The 22,547-nt window shown below is 36.6% G+C and overlaps 1 pseudogene; it reads right to left on the bottom strand.

Annotated features, from left to right (window-relative positions):
- Nucleotides 1–2,747: 2,747 nt before the first annotated feature.
- Nucleotides 2,748–22,547, bottom strand: part of LOC103605561 — a 55,472-nt pseudogene continuing 35,672 nt past the window's right edge.

Below are 22,547 nucleotides of genomic sequence, written 5' to 3'. Positions count from 1 at the left end.
TATCTCATTCAGTTTCTTTAGAATTATCACTCGAAATTCCTTGTCATTCATTTTAAGGGCTTCTTGTTCTATAGGATCTAGAGTTTGAGATTTATTAACTTTTGGTCATGTACTTTCTTGGTTTTTTGTGTTTCTGGTATCTTTTTTTGAATGTTTATTCATTTTGGCAGGGGGTTTCACTGTGCACAGGTTTGACCCTATTAGCCAACTAAGGTATGGTTGTGTTTGTCAATTTGGTATGGCTACCTCTGTGACTGCTCAGTTGGCCTCTAATGTCTTGTGTGTGTGGTTGCCTCACGTCTTGAGCCCCTCTGGGGAGCCACCACTCTGGTCAGCTTGGACTCTGCTGGGCTGCTATATCATGGGGTGGTACCACAGGGTGTGTGGTCTCCACTGAGCTTCCACTTCCTGTGTAGCAGTTCTCCCTGTTCCATGTGTTCTGGCCCTGGCTGCTGGATCATGCCCAGGCGGCCCCACAGGGTGTGTGTTTTCTGCCAAGTCTCCACCTTTCTAGCCGGACATCTCTGTGTGCACTAGGAGGGGCTGTTGGACCTCGCAGAGGCGGCCCACAGGGTGTGTGTTTTCTGCTGAGTCTTCGCCTCCCTAACCGGCCACCTCCCTCCTCTGTGCGCTCTTGACTAGGCTGGGTCATGTCTTCTGCAACCCTTGTCTATCAGCCTGGCCTTCAAGCCCCTGCTTGGCCCTGCCCCGCCCAGGAGGTCTTTCAGGTTTCTGCTAGTCGTAGACGACCGATCACTCTGGGTGGCTTTGCAGCACTGTATAGGGCTTTCTCAGGACTAATCACCTTCCTCCTGTTATTGCAGTTATCGGTGTGCTTGTCTTATCTCCCACACCGGAGCATGAGCTCCTCGGGGGAGGAGCCTGCAGCACACAGTTCCTCTTTGAATCCCCCCGGCGCAGACTGACTCCGGCGTCCGCCTGCAGTCAGCTCTCCAGCAGGTTCAAGCGAGCTCGGGAGCACTCCAATCACAGTTTTCCTAATCAGAAATCAGTTAGGCATTTTTCCGAACTGATGGCCACAGAGATGGTATCTGCCTCCCTGTAACAGGAAGTTTACCGGGGGCAGAGCCCAGGGTGCGGTGGAGTAATAGTCTGCCTGGCCCACTCTTCCCTGACCTCCTGACACTGGCTGGTTCTCCCCCCACCACTAGCCCCACCAGAGAACCACAGGGTGAATGGGATGGTAGGCCGGCCCACAGGCCCCGGGAGGCCCCATGCTGGGGCAAGGAAGTGGGAAGGCTCAGTGAGGAGCCGAGCTGTGGGAGGAGGGCAGGCCTGGCCGAGCTGGCCTGCTCCGCCCCCACCTGAGAAAATGGAGGCAGCCCCAGGCCGGTGACTGGTCCAGTGGGTTAGGCAGAAGCCAGATGGGCGTCTGCCCCACAGGCAGGGCCGGGCTGGGGGTCACTCACAGAGCTGAGCCTGCCAAGCGGCTCCCTCTCCATTTCTGTGTTGTCGCAGTCTCAGTTCTCAGCCACTGCTGCCTCAGGCTGCTCACTCGTCCCGCAGTGCATCTCAGGCGCTCCCAGGAATCCTCTTTTATGCCGGCCCTAAACCTCGAGTCTGTAGTTGCTTTTTTATAGTTGTAGATTAGTTGATCAAAGACTTATTCATTTTTTGTTGCTCTTGTAAATGCAAGTAGCACTCTGGCAGCACAGCTCACACCTCTCAGGCTCATGCCGTCTTCTGGTGCCCCCGCTCCTGACCCGTCACCATCTTCAAAATTTCTCTTTTCTTCAGTTTTTGACTTTTAGTTTTGGAGGCTGGGAAGTTCAAAGTCCAGAGAATACATCTGGAAAGGGCCTTGTTGATGGGTGGTGACAGCAATGCAGGGTGTCACATGGCAGATGGCTGAGTAGAGTTAAAATTGACTTCTTATATTAAGTAATATGCACTTAAGTGTCCTCCATGTTTTTTCATGGCTTGTTGGATCATTTCTTCTTATGATTAATAATATTCCATTGTCTGGATGTATAACAGTTTATTTATCAATTTACCTACTGAAAGACATCATGGCTGCTTCCAAGTTTGGGCAATTATAATAAGCTGCATGAAAATCTGAGTGCAGGTTTTGTATAAACATGATTTCTCAACTTCTTTGGGTAAATACCAGGGAGTATGAATGCTGAATTGTATGGTAAGAGTATATTTAGTTTTGTATGAAATTGCCAAACTGTCTTCTAAAGTAGCTGTACCAATTTGCATTCCCACCAGTAATGAATGACAGATCCTGTTGCTCCACATCCTTGCCAGGATTTGATGTAGTCGGTGTTCTGGACTTTGGCCATTCTGATAGGTGTGTAATGTTTTGTTTACTCTTGCCATTTTTTTATTGTCTATATTTAAGGTGTACAAATGACATTTTGATATACATATACATAGTGAAATAATTACTACAGTCACACAAATTAATGTACCCATCATCTCACGTAGTTACCTTTTTTGTCTGTGGTAAGAGAACCTAAAATCTACTCTCTTATCAAATTTCCAGTATACAATAAAATATTACTAACTATAGTCCTCATTATGTACATTTGATCTCTCTATTTATTCATCCAACATAACTGCGACTTTGTACCCTTTTACCTATGTCTTCCCATCATCCTCATCCACTGGTAACCACTATTTTACTCTGTTTCCCTGTCTGCCTGCTTTTGTGTATTTGACTTTGTATTTTTCTGAAGGAAAATTTTTATTATTTTATGTACAGAAAACTCAACAGTATACATTTAACTCAGTTTAGTGGCAAATTCTTTAGCCTTTGCTTTTTCCAGCTTGGCCATGCAAGTCACTGTTTTGGACCCAGGACATTGCATCCCCAGTGATGGCAGGTCTCATCATATCTGTCATTGTAGTTGTTCCTGATAGCTCCCACCAGCTTAGTCAGAGCTCCTTTGTATTCTGAGTTAACCTGCATGAAGGCAACGGTGGTATAGGTTTTCCTGTTGACTAGAAGTCCCAGTCTGGCCCTCCCCTTGATAATGCAGTCGGGCAGGCAGGAAAACAACCACCTCAATGGGATCCATATCATGTGCAATCACTACCAGCTGAGCCTTCTTGTTCTCCACCTGCTCGAAGGACAGGTGATCTCTTTGTGAGGACATCCGCCTTGTCGGAAGCTTTCTTCTCAACCCAAGGCAATAGCCTCTGCTTCTTCTCTTGCTTTGTCTCTGGTCTGTATTTGTGGGCAAGCTTAAGCAGACAAATAGCTGTTTGGCTGTCTAAGGCCTGGGTGAACTGGTTAATCACAGGAGGCACGTTCAGCCGCTTAAAGAGGATAGCCCTTTAATGTTGCAGATGGATGTAGTGGGACCATTTGACAAAGTGCATGAGGTCCCTTTTGGGCTGGATATCCTGTCCGATGCTGAAATTTTTAAGCCTTTTCTCAAACAAATGGTTTTACCACCTTCTAGGCCTCCTGCTTCTTTACAACAGCAGGGGCCAGGGCCACCTTCTTCCCCATGGCCTGTCCTTTCAGTATTTTGGATAGCTGGAAGTGAACAAAGAGTTCACTTCATATTGAACACACATATAAGTAAGATTCTGCAGTATTTGTCTTTCTATGCTTGGTTTATTTCACTTAGCACAATGTCATCAGGTTTATCCATGTTGCAAATGGCAGGATCCCCCATTTTTTAAGGCTGAATTATACATATATATGTAAATTATATATATGTCCATTTTTTTATCCATTCATTCACTGATGGACACTTAGATTGTTTTCATATCTTGATTAATGCAAATAATGCTGCAATGAACATGGGAGTGCAGATATTTTTACAAAGTACTGACTTTGTTTCCTTTTTGTATATACCAGAAGAGGGATTGCTGGGTCCCATGGTAGTTCTGTTTTTAACTTTCTAAAGAAGCTCCATATTGTCTTCCATAAAGGCTGCACCAATTTACATTCCCGCCAAGAGTACCCAGATATATAAAGCAAACACTATTAGGCCTAAAGAAAAAGATAGACACTAATGAAATACTAGTGGGGAACCTGAACACCTCTCTGTCAGCACTGGACAGATCATCTAACCAACAAATCAACAGAGGAACACAGGATTTAAACTACACTTTATACCAATTGGACCTGGCAGATCTACAGAATATTTCATCTAACAACTACAAAATATACATTCTCATCAGCACATGGAACATTCTCCAGGATAGACCACATGTTAGGTCACAAATCAAGCCTCAATAAATGTAAAATAAATAGAAAAAATCAAAATAATCTAAAGCACCTTTTCAGACCACAATTGATTAAAACTAGAAAATAAAACCAAGTGAAAAAATTCTGTATACTCAGGACAGTATGCAAACACTTGTAAATGAAACAACAGGCTCCTGAATGACCAATGGGCCCAAGAGGAAATCAAAAAGGAAATGAGAAAATTTCTTGAAACTAACTAAAATAAAGACACGTCATATCAAAACTTGTGGGACACTGCGAAAGAAGTACTAAGAGGGAAGTTTATTGCAATATATGCTTACATCAAAAGAATAGAAAGATTTCAAATAAATGACCTAATGCTATACCTCAAAAAACAACAAAAACAAGAACAATTCAATCCCAAGTTAGTACATGAAAACAAATAATGAAAATCAGAGCAGAACTAAATGAAAGAGACACTCAAAAATCAATACAAAAGATCAATGATACAAAAAGGTTTCTTTGAGAAGATACACAAAATAAACAATCCATTGGCTAGGTTAATAGCAAAAGAAGAAGAAGAAGCAGGAGGAGGAAGTGGAGGAGAGAGAAGACCCAAAGGCCCAAATAACAAAAATCAGAAATGAAAAAGAGACATTACAACTGAAGCCACAGAAATAAAAATGCGAACAAATTTGAAAATCAGGAGGAAATGGATAAATTTCTGGACACAAGCAAACTACCAAGACTGAACCAAGAAGGAATAGAAAGCTTAAATAGACAAATAACAAGTAACAAAATTGAAGCAACAATCAGCAGTCTCCCAACTAAGAAACTACAAAAAAGAAAACTATAGGCCAATATCTTTGATGAACATAGATGTAAAATTTCTCAACAAAATACCACCAATATCATCCTGAATGGGAAAAAGCTTTCAGTAAATAACAAGGAAAAGAACAGGAACAAGACAAGAATGCCCACTATAACCACTCCTATTTGTCATAGTGTTAGAAGTGCTAGCAAGAGCAATCAAGCAAGAAAAGAAATAAAAGGCATCCAGAATGGAAAAGATGAAGTCAAACTGTCCCTGTTCACAGATGACATGATGCTATATGTAGAAAAACCTAAATACTCTACCAAAAAACTCTTAGAGCTGATTAACAATTTCAGTAATATTGTGGATACAAAATCTACACCCCAAAATCAGTAGTGGTTTTATTCTCCAATAACAAACTAGCAGAAACAGAAATCAAGAAAGCTAGCCCATTTACAAGTCACCAAAAATATTAAATACCTAGAAATCAATTTAACCAAGAAGGTGAAATATCTCTACAATGATAAATATGAATCACTACTGAAAGAAATTAAAGAAGACACAAAAAGATGGAAAGACATTCCATGCTCTTGGATTGAAGAATTAACATTGCAAAAATGTCCATACTACCCAAAGCAATCTGTATATTCAGTGGAATCCCCATCAAAATACCAATGAGATTCTTCACAGAATAGAAACCACAACCCTAACATTCACATGGAACAACAAATGTCCCCAAATATCCAAAGCAATCCTGAGCAAAAAGAATCAAGTTGGAGGCATAACATTACCTGACTTCAAATTATACTACAAAGCTATAGCAACCAAAACAGGATGGTACTGGCATAAAAACAGACAATAAAACCAATTGAACACAATAGAGAACACAAAAATCAATCGACATATTTACAGCGAACTCATCTGTGACAAAGACAATGAGAACATAGATTGCAGAAAAGACTGCAATGTATGGTGCTGGGATAAATGGGAATAAATCTTCAATAAGTGGTGCTGGGAAAATTAGACATGCATATGCAGAAGAATGAAACTAGACCTGCACCTCTCAACATATACCAAAATCAACCGAAAATGGATTAAAGACATAAATACAAGACTTGAAACTATAAAAATCCTAAAGGAAAACATAGAAGAAACATTTCAGGAAATTGGACTGGGCAAAGACTTTATGAACAAGATCCCCAAAACACAAACAACAAAAAAACTAAATAAATCAGATTATATCAAATGAAAAATCTTCTGCACAGCAAAGGAAACAATCAACAGAGTTTAAAGACAACCAACAAAATGAGAGGAAATATTTGCAAACTATACATCTGACTAGGAACTAATATCCAGAATGTAAAAGGAATTCATACAACTACATAGTTAAAAAACCGAATAACCCAATTAAAAAATGGGCAAAGGAGCTGAATAGACATTTTTCTGAGGAAAACACACAAATGGCCAACAAGTACTTGAAAAACATGTACTTCAACTTCTCTAATCATTAGGGAAATGCAAATCAAAACCACATTGAGGTATCATCTCACCCAGTTAGACTGGCTATAATAAAAGAGCCTGAGAGTAAAAATGCTGGCAAGAATGTGGAGACAGAGGAACTCTTCTATACTGTTGGTGGGACCATAAATTAGTACAGTTACTATGGAAAATAGTATGGAGGTTTCTTAAAGAATTACAGATAGATCTTAATCCAGCAATCCCAATTCTGGGTATGTACCCAAAGGAATGGAAATCATCATGTCGAAGGGATACATGCACTCCCATGTTCATTACAGCTCTATTTACAATAGTCAAGATATGAAACCAACATAAATGTCCATCAACAGACGACTGGATATGAAAATGTGATATATATACACAACGGAATACTACTCAACCATAAAAAGAATGAAATTCTGTCATTTGCAGCAATATGGATGAGCTTGGAGAAAATTATTTTAAGTGACAAGCCAGGCACAGAGGGAAAAATACCACATGTCCTCACTCATAACATGGGAGCTAAGAGAGAAAGAAGAAAGGAAAGAAAGACTACAGTGGTGTGTTGAACTTGTAGAGGGAGAGACCAGACTTACAGTTACCAGGATCGGGGAGAGGCATTGGGGAGAAGTTGGGTAGGGGACATAGGGAATAATTGCAATTTGAGGTGGTGGGCATGCTGATAGCATTGATTTGCTCAGCACAACTTGGGCATAGATGTTGATAGTCAGCTCTTGCCCCATGAATATGTATAATCAATATAAATAAATAAATAAAAATCATAGAAGAAATTAACATGAAGCTAATAAGTATATAAATAAGTAAAGAAAGAAAGAAAGAAAGAAAGAAAGAAAGAAAGAAAGAAAGAAAGAAAGAAATTTTTATCACACCTGTACGTGTTTTTGTACTGAGTTCTGAATTTCCATAAATCTGGCTGTAGAAATTTTATTCTGAATAGACATGCCTGAAAAGATTGCCATCTGCTTTATTCCTCCCTTCATACAACCAAATTTGCTCGGAGCTTACTTCTGGTATGACTTTTCAGGCACTAGAAAGACCAGATGTTTATGTAATAGCTACATTCTATTAAATTAGAGGTGGACAATGTAGCCAACGACCAGACAAAGCAACAATGTTACAGACCAGGCTCCAGAGAATATAATTTCTACCCTTTTGAGGTGTTTCTCAAAATCATCATTATTCTCAGAAGCTGGAAGAATAGAATTCAGTCAATACCTTACTTAGTGTCTGTTGCCTACCTGGTTAGAACAGAGAACATGTAATTTGGTAAAGAAGCAGAAGTAAGAAAGAAATAAGTACTCCTACTTCTTGCTATTCACTCTGGCAATAATTTAGACATTTATTTTAACATAGCAGTAGGAGAGGATAAAGAGAATGGAGAGTAAAAGGAGGGAGGAAGGAAGGTGAAATTACTGATAGGCGGAAATAAAGTAAGGGATGGAGAAAGGAATTAATGCTCACTCCTAATATCTCACTCCATCCTACCACTACTACTGCTCACCTTGATAGCTAATATTACAAATACATCCTCTTAGGGTGATACAAATATGGCATGCTTTCACATTTTTCTCTCCCTCTAATGATACATTAATCTCTTTGAAAGAAATGACCACCTTATGCCCTCCAATGCTGCCAACAGCATGCTGAACTTAAAGAGTTTAGTCATACCAGTTGAATTTGAACTACTATTCTGCTGCCATCGTATAACTTTTTCTATACCTATGTCATTGCCATTCTTGTCTTTCCATAAAAGATGGTAGGTGATTAGTTTGACCAAAGTTACAGTTGCAAGGTTCCTATATTGGTTCTGCCACCTAGCATATGGACCCAGTCAGATTTTGTTAATTCACAAATAATGTCGGTTCTCACACTTTTTTTCTCTCATTCTTCCTTTGAAGAAAATAGAGAAACTGATTTAACTTTAAGGTAGGAAAAATAGACCTATTCAAGTACCAATTTCCTAATCGTTTACTCATATGGAAATTCAAATTGCATATCATTTTTGGATGAAAATAGAGAAAAGCACCTGGAAAATAATGTATTTTTAGCTGGCACAATGAAAAGAGATCTGTATCATTTAATTTGCTATTAGAGCACTAGAAAATATAGCCATTTAGAAGTGCTTTATGGATTTTGTAAATGTGGTAAAGCCTTGATGCAGTACCAAATCAGCTGCTCCCATGCATGAATTTTATTTCCTTATTTTAATTTCAGTAAATAATTTTCATAGAGTAGTATCTAATGGAATCACAAAAAGAGGTCATTAGGCATTGATTTCAACAAATGTCATTTGATATAACAGATTTCTGACCACGTTGTGAGGAAGAACTGTTGATAGCAATAAATATTAATATAAGTTTTCCTAGTTATCAAACATGTCTGTGTGTATGTATGGAGCACCACAGCTTTCAAGAAGCTAGTACACAATAATACCTCAAAAAAGGTATAAAATGAAACTTCTAAAATCTACTTTCTCTTGTTTATTTTAAAGGTAAACTTATATTCTTTTTGCTCTCTAAAATGAATGAAGATATTATTTGCCAATTGAGTTTTATAACAAGTTTTGGTTGCTCTGTGAGGTTTAAACAAAAATTCTATTTATAAATTCTACTTATAACCTTGTAACAACTTTGTTACATTTAGCTAAAAATGAAGGGAAAAGGGAATTTGAAAGTCTGCATACCAAAAATAAAATATATATTTAGTGAAATAGTTCAAGTAACAAACAACAAAGGAAGTTAACATAAACTCAGAAAATTGTAAGCCTGCTTTGTAAGTTGCACCTTTCTAAGTTTGTGACCATCTATATTTTGCTTTAAATTTACCCCAATAAGTGTTATTTAAATTAACAATATTTGAAGTTTACTATGTCCCAGGTACTATGACCGGTGCCAGGAATACAAAAAGGAATATAACATTCCCCCCACCTTAAAGGAACTCATAGTCTAACAGAAGAGAAATATTTAAACAAAATTTGCTGCATAATATGATAAGTAATATAGACCAGTTCAGTTTCTGGCAATAAAGCCAATTATACACCTTTAAATCTTTCTCTCTACATAACACCTGGAAGTGTTGGATAAAGTATAACAAAGAGAACTTTTCAGAATTTGTTAAAGACAGGTATCTTCAGATTGAAGATGAATGCCAAGTTTCAATCAGAATTTAGATTGAGAGAGAGAGAGTAAAAGTAAGTGAGTGTGAGTGCGAGAGCGTTTATAGCAAAGCCAAAGAAAATCAAAGACAAAGAAATCTTAAAAGCAACTAATGAGAAAAGGCATATCAACTTTACGACAAGCAAATAGAAAGGACATTGTTGGGTGGGAGGGAGGAAAGGGAGGAGGGAGGGAGGTTTTGGTAAGGAGCAACAATAATCAACCACAATGTATATCGACAAAATAAAATTTAAAATAAATAAATAAATAAATAAAAAATCACCACCACAAAAAAAAAAAAGAAAAGGCATATCAACTTTAAAGGAACATCAATTAGACTGATAGCAGACTTCTGAACAGCAAGAATGGAATCCAGAAGACAGAGGAATAATAACTTTAAGTGCTAAAAGAAAATAAATACTAACCTAGAATTTCATATCCAGCTAAACCAATATTTAAGAATGAGGGTTACACCTCACTACAGTTAGAATGGTTACTAGCAAAAAGACAAAAGACAAGTGTTGGTGAGGATGTGGAGAGAAGGGAACACTCGCACACCGTTGGTGGGAGTGTAAACTAGTATGGCCATTAAGGAAAACAGTTTGAAGTTTCCTCAAAAAATTAAAAATAGAACAACCATTGCTACCATAACAATCCCATTACTGGGTATATACCCAAAGGAAATGAAGTCAATATGTCAAAGAGATATCTGCACATGAGTGAGATCATGCAGTATTTGTCTTTCTGTGCCCAACTTTTTCACTTAACATGATGGTTTCCAGTTCCATCCATATTGTTGCAACAGGGAGAGTTTGGCCAACAGGTACACAATTACAATTAGATAGGAGTAATAAATCCTGATGTGCTATTACACAGGTGACTATAGTTAATGGTTAATTTTTGTATTTTACATAACAGCTACAAGAGAGGCTTTTGAACGTTTTTGCTACAAATAAATGATAAATGCACGAGGTGATTGAAATATCTTCCCTGACCTGATTATTGTACAACCTGTATATGTATTAAAATATCAGATTGTGTATACATAACTGTATACAATTACAATGTGCACGTTAAAATCTAAAAATAAGTAATTTTTTAAAAAAGAATAAAGGTTAAAAAATAGACATTCTGACAAACAAAAAGAATGAACAGTAACTAAAGAAATAAGCAAAAGTAGATAAACCTAAAGAAACAATGTCAGCCTCAAACAAGATCAGAAATCCTAATGGCTAATTTGAGGGGATATAAAAGCAAAGCACTAGACAATGACATGAAAGAAGTTAAACAAGTGACCTAACTTAAAGCAGTCTTATGACCATGTATTGGTTAAGAGAGTAGAAATACTGTTTAATAGTATACTGTGTTATGGATGAAAGTAAAAAATATAGAATTAAGCAAAACAACTTCTACCAGCATATGTACAGTATAACATAATTTATGTAAAGTTTGAAAGAGCACAAAATACTATTTATTATTCATGGATGCTTATGTATATAATAAAATAAAAAGAAAAACATAAGAATGATAAACATCCAATTTATGATAGAAAATAAAATAATTTTTTTTCTGGGAGAAAATGAGGGAGATAACACCAAAAAGTAAAACACAGGTTGTTTCAAATGTTTTGGTAATGGTTATGACTTAGGCTCAATGTTGGGTATCCTGGTGTCCATTGTATTTTCTTATACTTTTTCTCTGTTTTAAATATTTCTTTAACTTTTTCTTTTTTTACAAAAGGAAGAGAGGCAGGTAAAAAAATATTGACAAAGAGTTCCAGAAGGTAGTCAGAGAAGTAAAAAGGAGAGAGGTGTTACAGAATGCAAGACAAAAAGAGAAGAGAATTTCAAAGATCTAAGGGTCAATAATGTCAAATAACAGAGGTGATAGCGAAAACATCACAGAAATTAAAAATTAAAAAATCATTAAAGGCATTAAGTCTATTCACTGGGGTCGGGACTCCCTCTTCAGCAAAGGGTGCTGGGATAACTGGTTATCCATTTGCAGGAGATTGAAACTAGACCCACATCTCTCACCATTTACTAAAATCAACTCAAAATGGATTAAGGATTTAAATATACACCCTGAAACAATAAAACTTATTAAAGAAAATATAGGAGAAACCCTTCAGCAAATAGGGCTGGGCACAGACTTCATGAATATGACCCCAAAAGCATGGGCAACCAAAGGAAAAATAAACAAATGGGACTATATCAAACTGAAAAGTTTCTGCACAGCAAAAGAAACAATTAACAGAGCTAAAAGACAGCCAACAGAGTGGGAGAAAATATTTGCAAAATACATATCTGACAAAGGACTAATATCCAGAATATATAAGGAACTCAAACAACTTTACAAGGAAAAAACAAGCAACCCAATTAAAAAATGGGCAAAAGAGCTAAGTAAGCATTTCTCTAAAGAAGATATGCAAATGGCCAACAGTCATATGAAAAAATGCTCAACATCACTCAGCATCCGGGAAATGCAAATCAAAACCACACTGAGATACCATCTCACCCCAGTTAGGATGTCTAAAATCCAAAAGACGCTGAACGATAAATGCTGGCGTGGTTGCGGAGAAAAAGGAACTCTCTTACATTGTTGGTGGGAATGCATAATGGTGCAACCCCTATGGAAAATGGTTTGGAGGTTCCTCAAACAGTTGCAGATTGATCTACCATATGACCCAGCTATTTCACTGCTGGGAATATATCCAAAGGAATGGAAATCATCAAGTCGAAGGTATACCTGTTCCCCAATGTTCATTGCAGCACTCTTTACAATAGCCAAGAGTTGGAATCAGCCCAAATGTCCATCATCGGATGAGTGGATACGGAAATTGTGGTATATCTACACAATGGAATACTACTCAGCTATAAAAACGAATGAAATACTGCCATTTGCAACAACATGGATGGACCTTGAGAGAATAATATTGAGTGAAACGAGTCAGGCAGAGAAAAAGAAATTCCACATGTTCTCACTCATTGGTGGGAGCTAAAAAACAAACAAATTAATTCACCCACATACACACACACAAAAAAAACCGGGGGCGGGGGGAAGAAGATATAACAACTATACTTTTATGAAGTTGTTACAACAACCAAACGGAAAGGACATTCTTGGGGGGGAGGGGAAAGAGGGAGGAGGGAGGGAGGTGTCGGTGATGGGCCATAATAATCATATACAGTGTATATTGACAAAATAAAAATTTAACGAAAAAAAAAAAAGAAAGAAAAAAAATGCTAAGAAACTAAAAAAAAAAAAAAAAATCATTTTATTGGAGTGTTGGCAGTGGAAGCCCAATTGCAATAGGTCAAAGAATGAATAGGGGTCAACATGCAGAATAAACTAACAAGATGTTCCCTCTACAGGTCTAGAAATGTTGGATGAATTATCACAAAATAAGTTTACATATGTACCTGAACTCAAAAGAAAAATTCTCAAGTGCCAGAAGCTAACTTGTAGGATAGTGAGCTACTGTCTTCTCAGTAGAGACAGTCTCAAGACACAGAACTTTTGCAGGACTGTCTGGGTATTGATAAACTCCTGTAGTTTTGGTTTGTCTGGGAAATACATTATTTCTCCCTCATATCTGAAAGATAGCCTTGCTGGGTATGGTATTCTTGGTTGTCAGTTTTTTTCTTTTAGTAGTTTGAATATATCATCCCATTGTCCTCTCATCTGTAGAGTTTCAGTTGAGAAGTCTGCTGTTAGTCCAATGGGGGCTCCCTTATAAGTGACTTGACGCTTTTCTCTTGCTGCTTTTAGGATTTTCCTTTTGTGTGAGCTTAACCAGTTTGACTATAAGGTGTCTTGCTGAGGATCTTTTTGGATTGAATCTGTTTGGGGATCTTTGAGCCTCCTGGATCTGAAGGTCTGTATCTCTCTCTCTGTATCTAGGAAGTTTTCCATTATTATTTTATTGAATAGATTTTCAATGCCTTTACCTTTCTTGTCCCCTTCTGGAACACCAGTTATTTGGATGTTTGTGTGTTTAAGGTTGTCTGCTAGCTCTCTTAGAATTTCTTCATTTTTTAAAATTCTTTTTTCTTTTTTCTTTTTTTTTTTTTTTTGGTCTGCTTGTATTATTTTATAAAAACCATCTTCCACATCTGAAATTCTTTCTTCTGCTTGCTCTAACCTGCTGCTTAAGCTCTCAGTTGTGTTTTTTATGTCATTGAATGAATCCTTCTGTTCCAGGAGTTCTGCTACATTCATTTTTAAGGTATTAATCTCTTTGTAAATTTCCTCCTTCATATCCTGGATATATTTTTTTCATCTCATTATGTTGTCTAACTGAGTCTTTTCATATCTCATTGAGTTTTCTTAGGATTGTTGCTCAGAATTCCTTTTCAATCATTTCAAGGGTTTCTTGCTCCACAGGGTCTGGTATTTGAGAATTACTATATTCTTTTGGTGGTGTCATGTTTTCTTGATATTTGTATTTCTAGTATCTCTTCATTGACATCTGGTCATCTGGTAGAGTGGTTGCTTCTTCTATTACTCTGGAGTGAGTTTTGAGGACAGAGACTTTCTCTTCTTTTTATGGTCTTTCCTGGTGACTCTCCTTGTGTCAATGCAATCATGTAGGTGGCAGTCCATCTGCATGGTGGCTGTGGCTTCTGCTGTGGTGGCAAGCTGCCCTTATGGTGGCAGTGGCTGTGGTGGGACACCCATGTGGAAGTTGTGTTTTCAGCATACTCCTGCTTTCCGCTGGGTGGTGGGGGCTGCCCACAGCTCTTGCCTAGGACCCCATGCATGCTCCTGCCTTCTGCCAGGCAGTAGGGGATATCACTGAATTTCACTTTAAAAAAATGTAAATAAAGTGGGAATGCAACTATGGCAGTAAATAAAAATAAATATATAGCCTTAAATATACATACAGCTGGTTCCTGACTTAGGATTTTTTTTACAATGGTGTGAAAGCAATATACAATCAATACAAATTGCACTTTTAATTTTGAATTTTGATATTTCCCTATGCTAGTGATATGTGGTAAAAGATACTCTTTCCCAGGGCAGAGACAGTGAACCACAGCTCCCAGTCAGCCATGAGATCATGAGGGTTAACCTCTGATACTGTACAGTATACTGTGTTGCCAGATGATTTTTCCCAACTGTAAGCTAATGTAAGTGTTTTGAACACATTTAATGTAGGCTAGGCTAAGCTATGAGGTTTGGTAGATTAAATGTATTAAATGGATCTTCAACTTAATGATATTTTCAACTTCCAATGGGTTTACCAGAACATAACTCCATTGTAAGTTGAGGAACAACTGTACTAGAAAAAAAAAAGTTAAGTTTACTGAATTAATGAGCTTTTTTGTTGTTTTACTGCATATGTACTAGAATTCTTCATGGAAAGATTTGTATTATCTTTTAATTCCATTTTCCCACTAACTTTTTGAAGTACCCTCCTATATGTATCTAGAGGATATATTGATTAGTTTTATTGTTTTAACTTTGCACAAATTATATCTTATTGTATATAGCAAAAAAAAATAACAAAAAAATGAGAGTATTCTAGGGATGTATATTAAACATGTTTTTTAGTTTCTGTATCAGATTTTTTCACATCTTGGGGCCTTGCTGACTACGGAGGGACTGCCCCTCCAAAGGTTAGCAGATTCTTAAAGGTAACAAGCTACTCTCTGATGGGTGTGCCTTTCATATACAAACTCACCAATCTAGGGCCTTTACCCTCCCCCTGTCTGCTTTACATAGTTCTTACATTTGTGAAACACTAATCTTCTGCCTTAATTACCCTAAGATCAGACATTAGACAACTAGGTATAATCCCTACACCCTGGAGCATGCTGAAATTATTCAAACTAGCCAATCCTAAACTCGGTAAATCTGCTTATACTGCCTTGTCCATTCATTTCCAAGAAAACCACAATAAAAGCCCTGCATGGTTTGGCATGCTCCCTCCTTTTGGGAACTGCGAGTGATAAACTATCTTTCCAATGGCAATTTTCTCCTGATCTGTTGGCTTAAGCATATCTAAATGAAACCAAAATCCCAGGTGCATTTTAAAACAGAATAGAACTTTATTTAACATTAATGGTTGTGTTGTATTTCTTTGTTTGGATAGTGTATCCACAGATGTTTATTTTATTATTGTGGTTCATAATTCACATATTCTTATACATATGACATATATTCTTTAGAAAATATATTTTAATATGTATATATGAATAAATCAAATATTATAAAAATATACAATTGGTGAGCTAACCATTCAACTTGTTAATTTTTAACAAAACAAAAGAATAAACACAAAGAAAAAGAAGTAAATAGTAACATATAAATGCTGAAATTAATGAAAAATAAAAGTCAAGCAATCAAAGAGAATATCAAAACTAAAAGCTACTCCAGGAATAAAGATTAGACCTCTGATAGGAATTATCAAGAATAAAAGGAAGGCAAAAATAAGCATTTTATTAAAAACAAAAAGAACATATTAGAATATAAAATAAAAAGCTTAAAAATCATAAAAAATTACTAATAACAACTTTATGCCAATATATTGGAAAACAAATGAAAAGGACAATTTATTAAATAAATATTACTTGCAAAACAGAAAAGACTCATGGATAACCTGGATAGATCTATAATTATTAAAGAAATTGATTCATAAATCAAAAATCTATTACCACACATACACACAAAGGTATCAGGCTTACACAATTTTTCAGGTAAATCCACCAAACTAAGGGATGATCCCTATATTAATCACTGTGTTCCAGATAATTGAATAGGAGGGAAGTATATGCATCACAATAATCCTGATACCCATCTTGAGATGTGGATGGATAGATGATAGATAGATACCAAGTATAATATGTCCCAAAATGCAAGCTTGATAAACATTAGGAAATCTACTAATGCAAATTGTCGTATTAACAGATTAAAGAAACAAAAAAATGACAATTTCAATGGATGCAGATGATGAAATTTGACATCTATTCTTAATAAAATGAGATACAAATTACAAATCTATGGAGACTTTCTTAGCTAGATGAAATGCATTTAACAAAACATAATGCAAACATCGTGCTTGATCACACTTATTCTTTTTTCAGGTATGCAGAGAGGGAACTCTAAAGTCTTGCCATAGAATATGTAAATTGGTATGCAGCTATGGAGACATATTTGAAAACATCTTGTAAAGCTAAACATGTGAATACCCTATTATCCAACAATTGCATTTCGAGTTATATTCCCAAAAGAACTTGTACACATAGGCCCATGAAAAAATGTGTACAAGGATGTTCATTGTAGCACTGATTGAATTAAGAAAAAAAAATCAGAATCTAACACTTTCAGAGAAGAAATTAATAATTACAATTTTATTTAGGTGTATGATAAATTACTAGAGATCAGTTAAACTTAATGAACCATAGATACTTCGATTAACCAAGTAAATCTCTAAAACAAAATTGAATTACAAAAGAAAATTGCAAAAAATGCATATATGCATGCCATTAAATTTTGAAAGCATACAAAATAATACCATATATTTATACTCTTATATAGTAAAATTAAAAATAAACAAAAAGACATTCAGAGGAAGGATACTCAGCCTAGTGAATATCTTCATGGAAAGAGGGAAGAAAATGGAGGCGATGGATAGCTTTTGCTGTATCTGTCAAGTACGTATCTCTAGCTCTAATCTCACCTCTGAAACAGAGATTCACATATACAACTGCTTAACACACATATCCACTTCGATGTCTAATAGGAATGTAAAATATAATAGTACAAAACAGAACCTTTGATTCCATCTTTAGAATTTGTAACTCCTACAGTGGTTCTCATCTGACTACATGGGACCACAATCTACACAGTTGCTCATGCCAAAATCCCTGACAACAACTCTGACTTGTCTCTTTCTCTCATACTTCACCACCATCCACCAGAAAATCTAATCCATCCTATCTCTGAAATCTGTGCTACATACAACCAATTTTTACCAATAGGTTTTGCTGATAAACTAGATTAGAAGGTAAGAGAAAGAAATCAAGAATGATGCCAAGAAGTTCATCAAAGGTCAATTCTAGGAGGTTCTGGTCAAGATGGCAGAGTAGCTGGTTCCTGGTGTTGCTCTCTCCCACAGAGCAACCAGTTTGCAGCTGTTGAGGAGCAGCAATGGAAGACCTGAGATCTGCACTGGAGCAGATGGGAGCCGCCCACCACAGGACCCCAGTTCAGGTTGCTCCCCATTCCAGAGAGAGACTTTGGAGCTTCTGGGCCCATATGCCCCAAACCTGACAGGCCAGAGAAGGCAAGTGGGGTGGGACTTATGGCCCAGGCTGGTCCCACCACCGGAAGAGACATAAAAGCCTCAGGGCTCCCACACCCTGAGCCACCCAAGCCAGAGAAGGAACGCAGGGTGGGACTTCTGGCCCAGGGTACTTTCTGCTGCCAAGAAGTGGCAGTCCCTTCAGGATCCAAGCCAGACATCAGGGTGAAACGAGTGGACTGTGATACCCCCAGCCACAATGACAAAACGCCAAAGGAAAGATATGAGAAATATGAAAAATTAAGAAAGTACATCACCACCAAAGGAAATTAATAACTCTCAAACACTACATCCCATAGAACAGGAAGTCTTTCAAATGACAGACAAGGAATTTAAGTAACTATTGTAAGGAAACTAAATGAGATACAAGAAAACTCAATTAGACAACACAATGAAAGGGAAAAAAGTATAAAGGACCTGAAAGAAGAAATGTACAAAGAAATCAATGCCTTGAAAAGGAATGTAGCTGAGCTTGTGGAGATGAAGGATCCATTCAATGAAATAAAAAACACAACGGAGTATAACCACCAGACTTGAACGAGCAGAAGAGAGAATTTCTGACCTTGAAGAAAAGCTGTTTGAATTATCACAGGCAGACCAGAAAAAAGAAAAGAGAATCAAAAAAAATTGAAGAAAATCTAAGAGAAACAACTGACAACCTTACACGCTCAAATACCTAAATCATGGGTATTCCAGAAGGGGAGGAAAAAGGAAAAGGCATTGAAAATATATTCCATGAAATAATAGCAGAAAACTTCCCAAGTATAGGGAAAGTCACAGATCTCCAGATTAAGGATGCCCAAAGATCACCAAACACATTCAACCCAAAAAGGTCCTCTCCAAGACAAGTGATAACCAAACTGACAAAACTCAAAGACAAAAATAGAATCTTAAAAGCTGCAAGAGAGAAGTGGCAAGTCACCTACAAGGGAGTCCCAATCAGAATAACATCAGACTTTTCATCAGAAACTCTAAAAGCCAGAAAAAAATGGGATGATATATTCAAAACACTAAAGGACAAAACTGCCAGCCAAGAATAGTTTTCCCAGCAAGGCTATCCTTCCAAAATGAAGGACAAATAGTATGTTTCTCAGACAAACAAAAACTGCAGAAGTTCACTACCACACGACCAGCCCTACAAGAAACTCTTAAAGAAGTACTGGGTTTGTTACCACAAAAACAACCATCACTGCCATGAATACACAAGAAAGAAAAATATCTACCAGCAAATCAAAAATGCTAAAAAAAAGAGAAAAGCAAAAGTTTATCTATCACCCCAAGAAACCAAAAAATACAGAAGACAAGCAGAAAATTAGAAAGAAAGAAACCAAAGATACTTAAGGCTTCTAAACAAAAATCAGTAAAATGCTAAGAGTATATCAACACCTTTCAATAATAACTCTAAATGTAAAGGGATTAAATTCCCCATTCAAAAGACACAGACTGGCTGACTGAATTAAAAAGATGGACCTAACAATATGCTGTCTCCAAGAGACTCGCTTGACCTGCAAGGAAGTGGCTGCTGTACCGTACTAGACTAAGAGTGAAAGGATGGAAAAAGATATATCATGCAAGTAGAAATGAAAAATGAGCTTGAGTAGCTATTCTTATACCAGACAAAATAGACTTTAAATCAAAAACCATAAAAGGAGATAAAGAAGGGCACTATATAATGATAAAGTGATCTATCCATCGAGAAGACATAACAATCATAAATATATATGCACCCAACATTGGAGCAGCCTGATTTACATAGCAAACACTATTAGATAAAAAGAAAGAGATAGACACTAACACCATAATGGTGGGGGACCTGAACACCCCACTCTCATCATTGAACAGATTAGGCAAAAAATCAACAGAGAAACACAAGATCTAAACAACACTTTAGACCAATTGGATTTGGCAGATATCTACAGAACATTCCAAACAACCTCAGAATATTCATTCTTTTCATCAGCACATGGAACATTCTCCAGGATAGACCACATGTTTGGTCACAAAGCAAATCTTAACAAATTCAAAAAAATGGAATTATTCCATGTATTTTTAATGATTACAATGGATTAAAATTAGAAATCAAAAATAAATGAAACTCTGGAAACTATACAAACACATGGAAATTAAACAACATCCTACAATTAGAAATCAATAATAAACTCTGAAAACTATACAATCACATGGAAATTAAACAACATTGTATTTAATGACATGTGGGTCCAAGAAGAAATTAAACAGGAAATCCAAAAATTTCTTGAAACTAATGAAAATAATGACACATCCTACCAAAACCTGTGGGATTCTGCAAAAGCAGTATTAAGGGGGAAATTTATCACATTAAATGCTTCCTTCAAAAAACTGGAAGGATGGCAAATAAATAACCTAAAACTTCACCTTAAAGATCTAGAAAAACAAGAGCAATACAATCCTAAAGTTAGTAGATAGAAGAAATAATTAAGATCACAGCAGAACTAAATGAAATAGAAATACAGGAAACAATACAAAAGATCAATGAAACAAAAAGTTGGTTTTTTGAAAAGATAAAATCAACAACCCTTTAACAAGATTAACTAAGAGAGAAGAACCAAATAACAAAAATTAGAAATGAAAAAGTTGATATTACAACTGACACCTCAGAAATATAAGGAATCATTAGAAACTACTATAAACATCTATATGCCAACAAATTTGAAAATCTGGAGGAAATGGATAAATTTCTGGATGCAAACAAATTATCAAAACTAAGCCAAGAAGATATAGAATATCTGAACAAACCAATAACAATAAAAGAGATTGAAGCTGTTATCAGAAGGCTCGCAACAAAGAAAAGCCCAGGACCAGACGGGTTCACTGCAGAGTTCTACCAAATCTTCAAAGAGGAACTGATACCAATTCTCTACAAACTGTTCCAAAAGATTGAAACAGAGGCCACTCTCCCAAATTCATTCTATGAGGCAAACATCACCCTGATACTAAAACCTGATAAAGATGCATTAAAAATAGAAAACTACAGGCCAATATCCTTGATGAATAGAGATGCAAAAATCCTCAATAAAATGCCAGCTAACAGAATACAGCAACACATACAGAAAATTATACACCATGATCAAGTGGGATTCATCCCAGGGATGCAAGGTTGGTTCAACATATGCAAATCAATAAATGTGATATACCACGTTAATAAAAGCAAAGACAAAAACTCCACGATCATTTCTATTGATGCTGTAAAAGCATTTGACAAAATTCAACATCTTTTCATGATAAAGACTCTCTATAAGTTAAGCATAGACAGAAAGTATCTCAACATAATTAAAGCCATATACAATAAGCCCACTGCCAATATCATCCTGAATGGGTAAAAGCCTAAAGCTTTTCCCTTAAAAACAGGAACTAGACAAGGATGCCCACTCTCACCACTGCTACTCAACATAGTGTTGGAAGTATTAGCCAGAGCAATCAGAGAGGAGAAAGAAATAAAGGGCATACAGATTGGAAAGGATGAAGTCAAGCTGTCCTTTTTTGCAGATGATATGATCCTGTATATTGAACAGCCTAAATATTCTATTAAAAAAACTCCTAGAGTAGATAAATGATTTCAGCAAAGTTGCAGGATACAAAATCAACACACAAAAATCAGTAGCATTTCTATACTCCAACAGTGAACATGCAGAAAAAGAAATCAAGAAAGCTAGCCCATTTACAATAGCCACCAAAACAATAAATAAAAATAAACTTAGGAATAAAACTGACCAAGGATGTGAAATATCTCTATAAAGAGAACTACAAACCACTGTTGGGAGAAATTAAAGAGGACACAAGGAGATGGAAAGATATCCCATGCTCTTGGGTTGGAAGAATTAACATTGTGAAAATGTCCATATTACCCAAAGTGATCTACAGATTCAATGCAATCCCCATCAAAATTCCAATGACATTTCTCTCTGAGATGGAAAAAGTTATCCAGACATTTATATGGAACAACAAAAGACCATGCATACCCAAAGCAATCCTGAGCAAAAAAATAAAGCTAGAAGCATAACACTACCTGACTTTAAACTATATTGCAAAGCTATAATAACCAAAACAGCATGGTACTGGCATTAAAACAGACACATGGATCAATGGAATAGTATAGAGAACCCAAAAATCAATCCATATACCTACAGCCATCTGATCTTTGACAAAAGCAGCAAATCTACATACTGGGGAAGAGACTCACTTTTCAACAAGTGGTTCTGGAAAAACTGGATACTCATATGTAGGAGAATGAAACTTGACCCATACCATTCACCATATACCAAAATCAACTCATACATCCTGAAACAATAAAACTCCTTAAAGAAAACAGGGGAAACACTCCAGGAAGTAGGAGCGGGTACAGAATTCATGAATAGGACCCAAAAAGCACAGGCAACCAAAGGAAAAATAAACAAATGTGATTATATCAAACTAAAAAGCTTCTGCACAGCAAAAGAAACAATCAACAGAGTAAAAAAGCAACCAACAGAGTGAGAGAAAATATTTGCAAAATATACATCTGACAAAGGATTAATATTCAGAATATACAAGGAACTCAAACAATTT

The sequence above is a fragment of the Galeopterus variegatus genome, unplaced genomic scaffold (assembly GCF_000696425.1).
Source record: "Galeopterus variegatus unplaced genomic scaffold, G_variegatus-3.0.2 Scaffold5906, whole genome shotgun sequence".
In the NCBI taxonomy this organism is placed as follows: domain Eukaryota; kingdom Metazoa; phylum Chordata; class Mammalia; order Dermoptera; family Cynocephalidae; genus Galeopterus; species Galeopterus variegatus.
The sequence above is the reverse complement of the archived record's forward strand: the minus strand, read 5'-3'. Positions and strand labels throughout refer to the sequence as shown.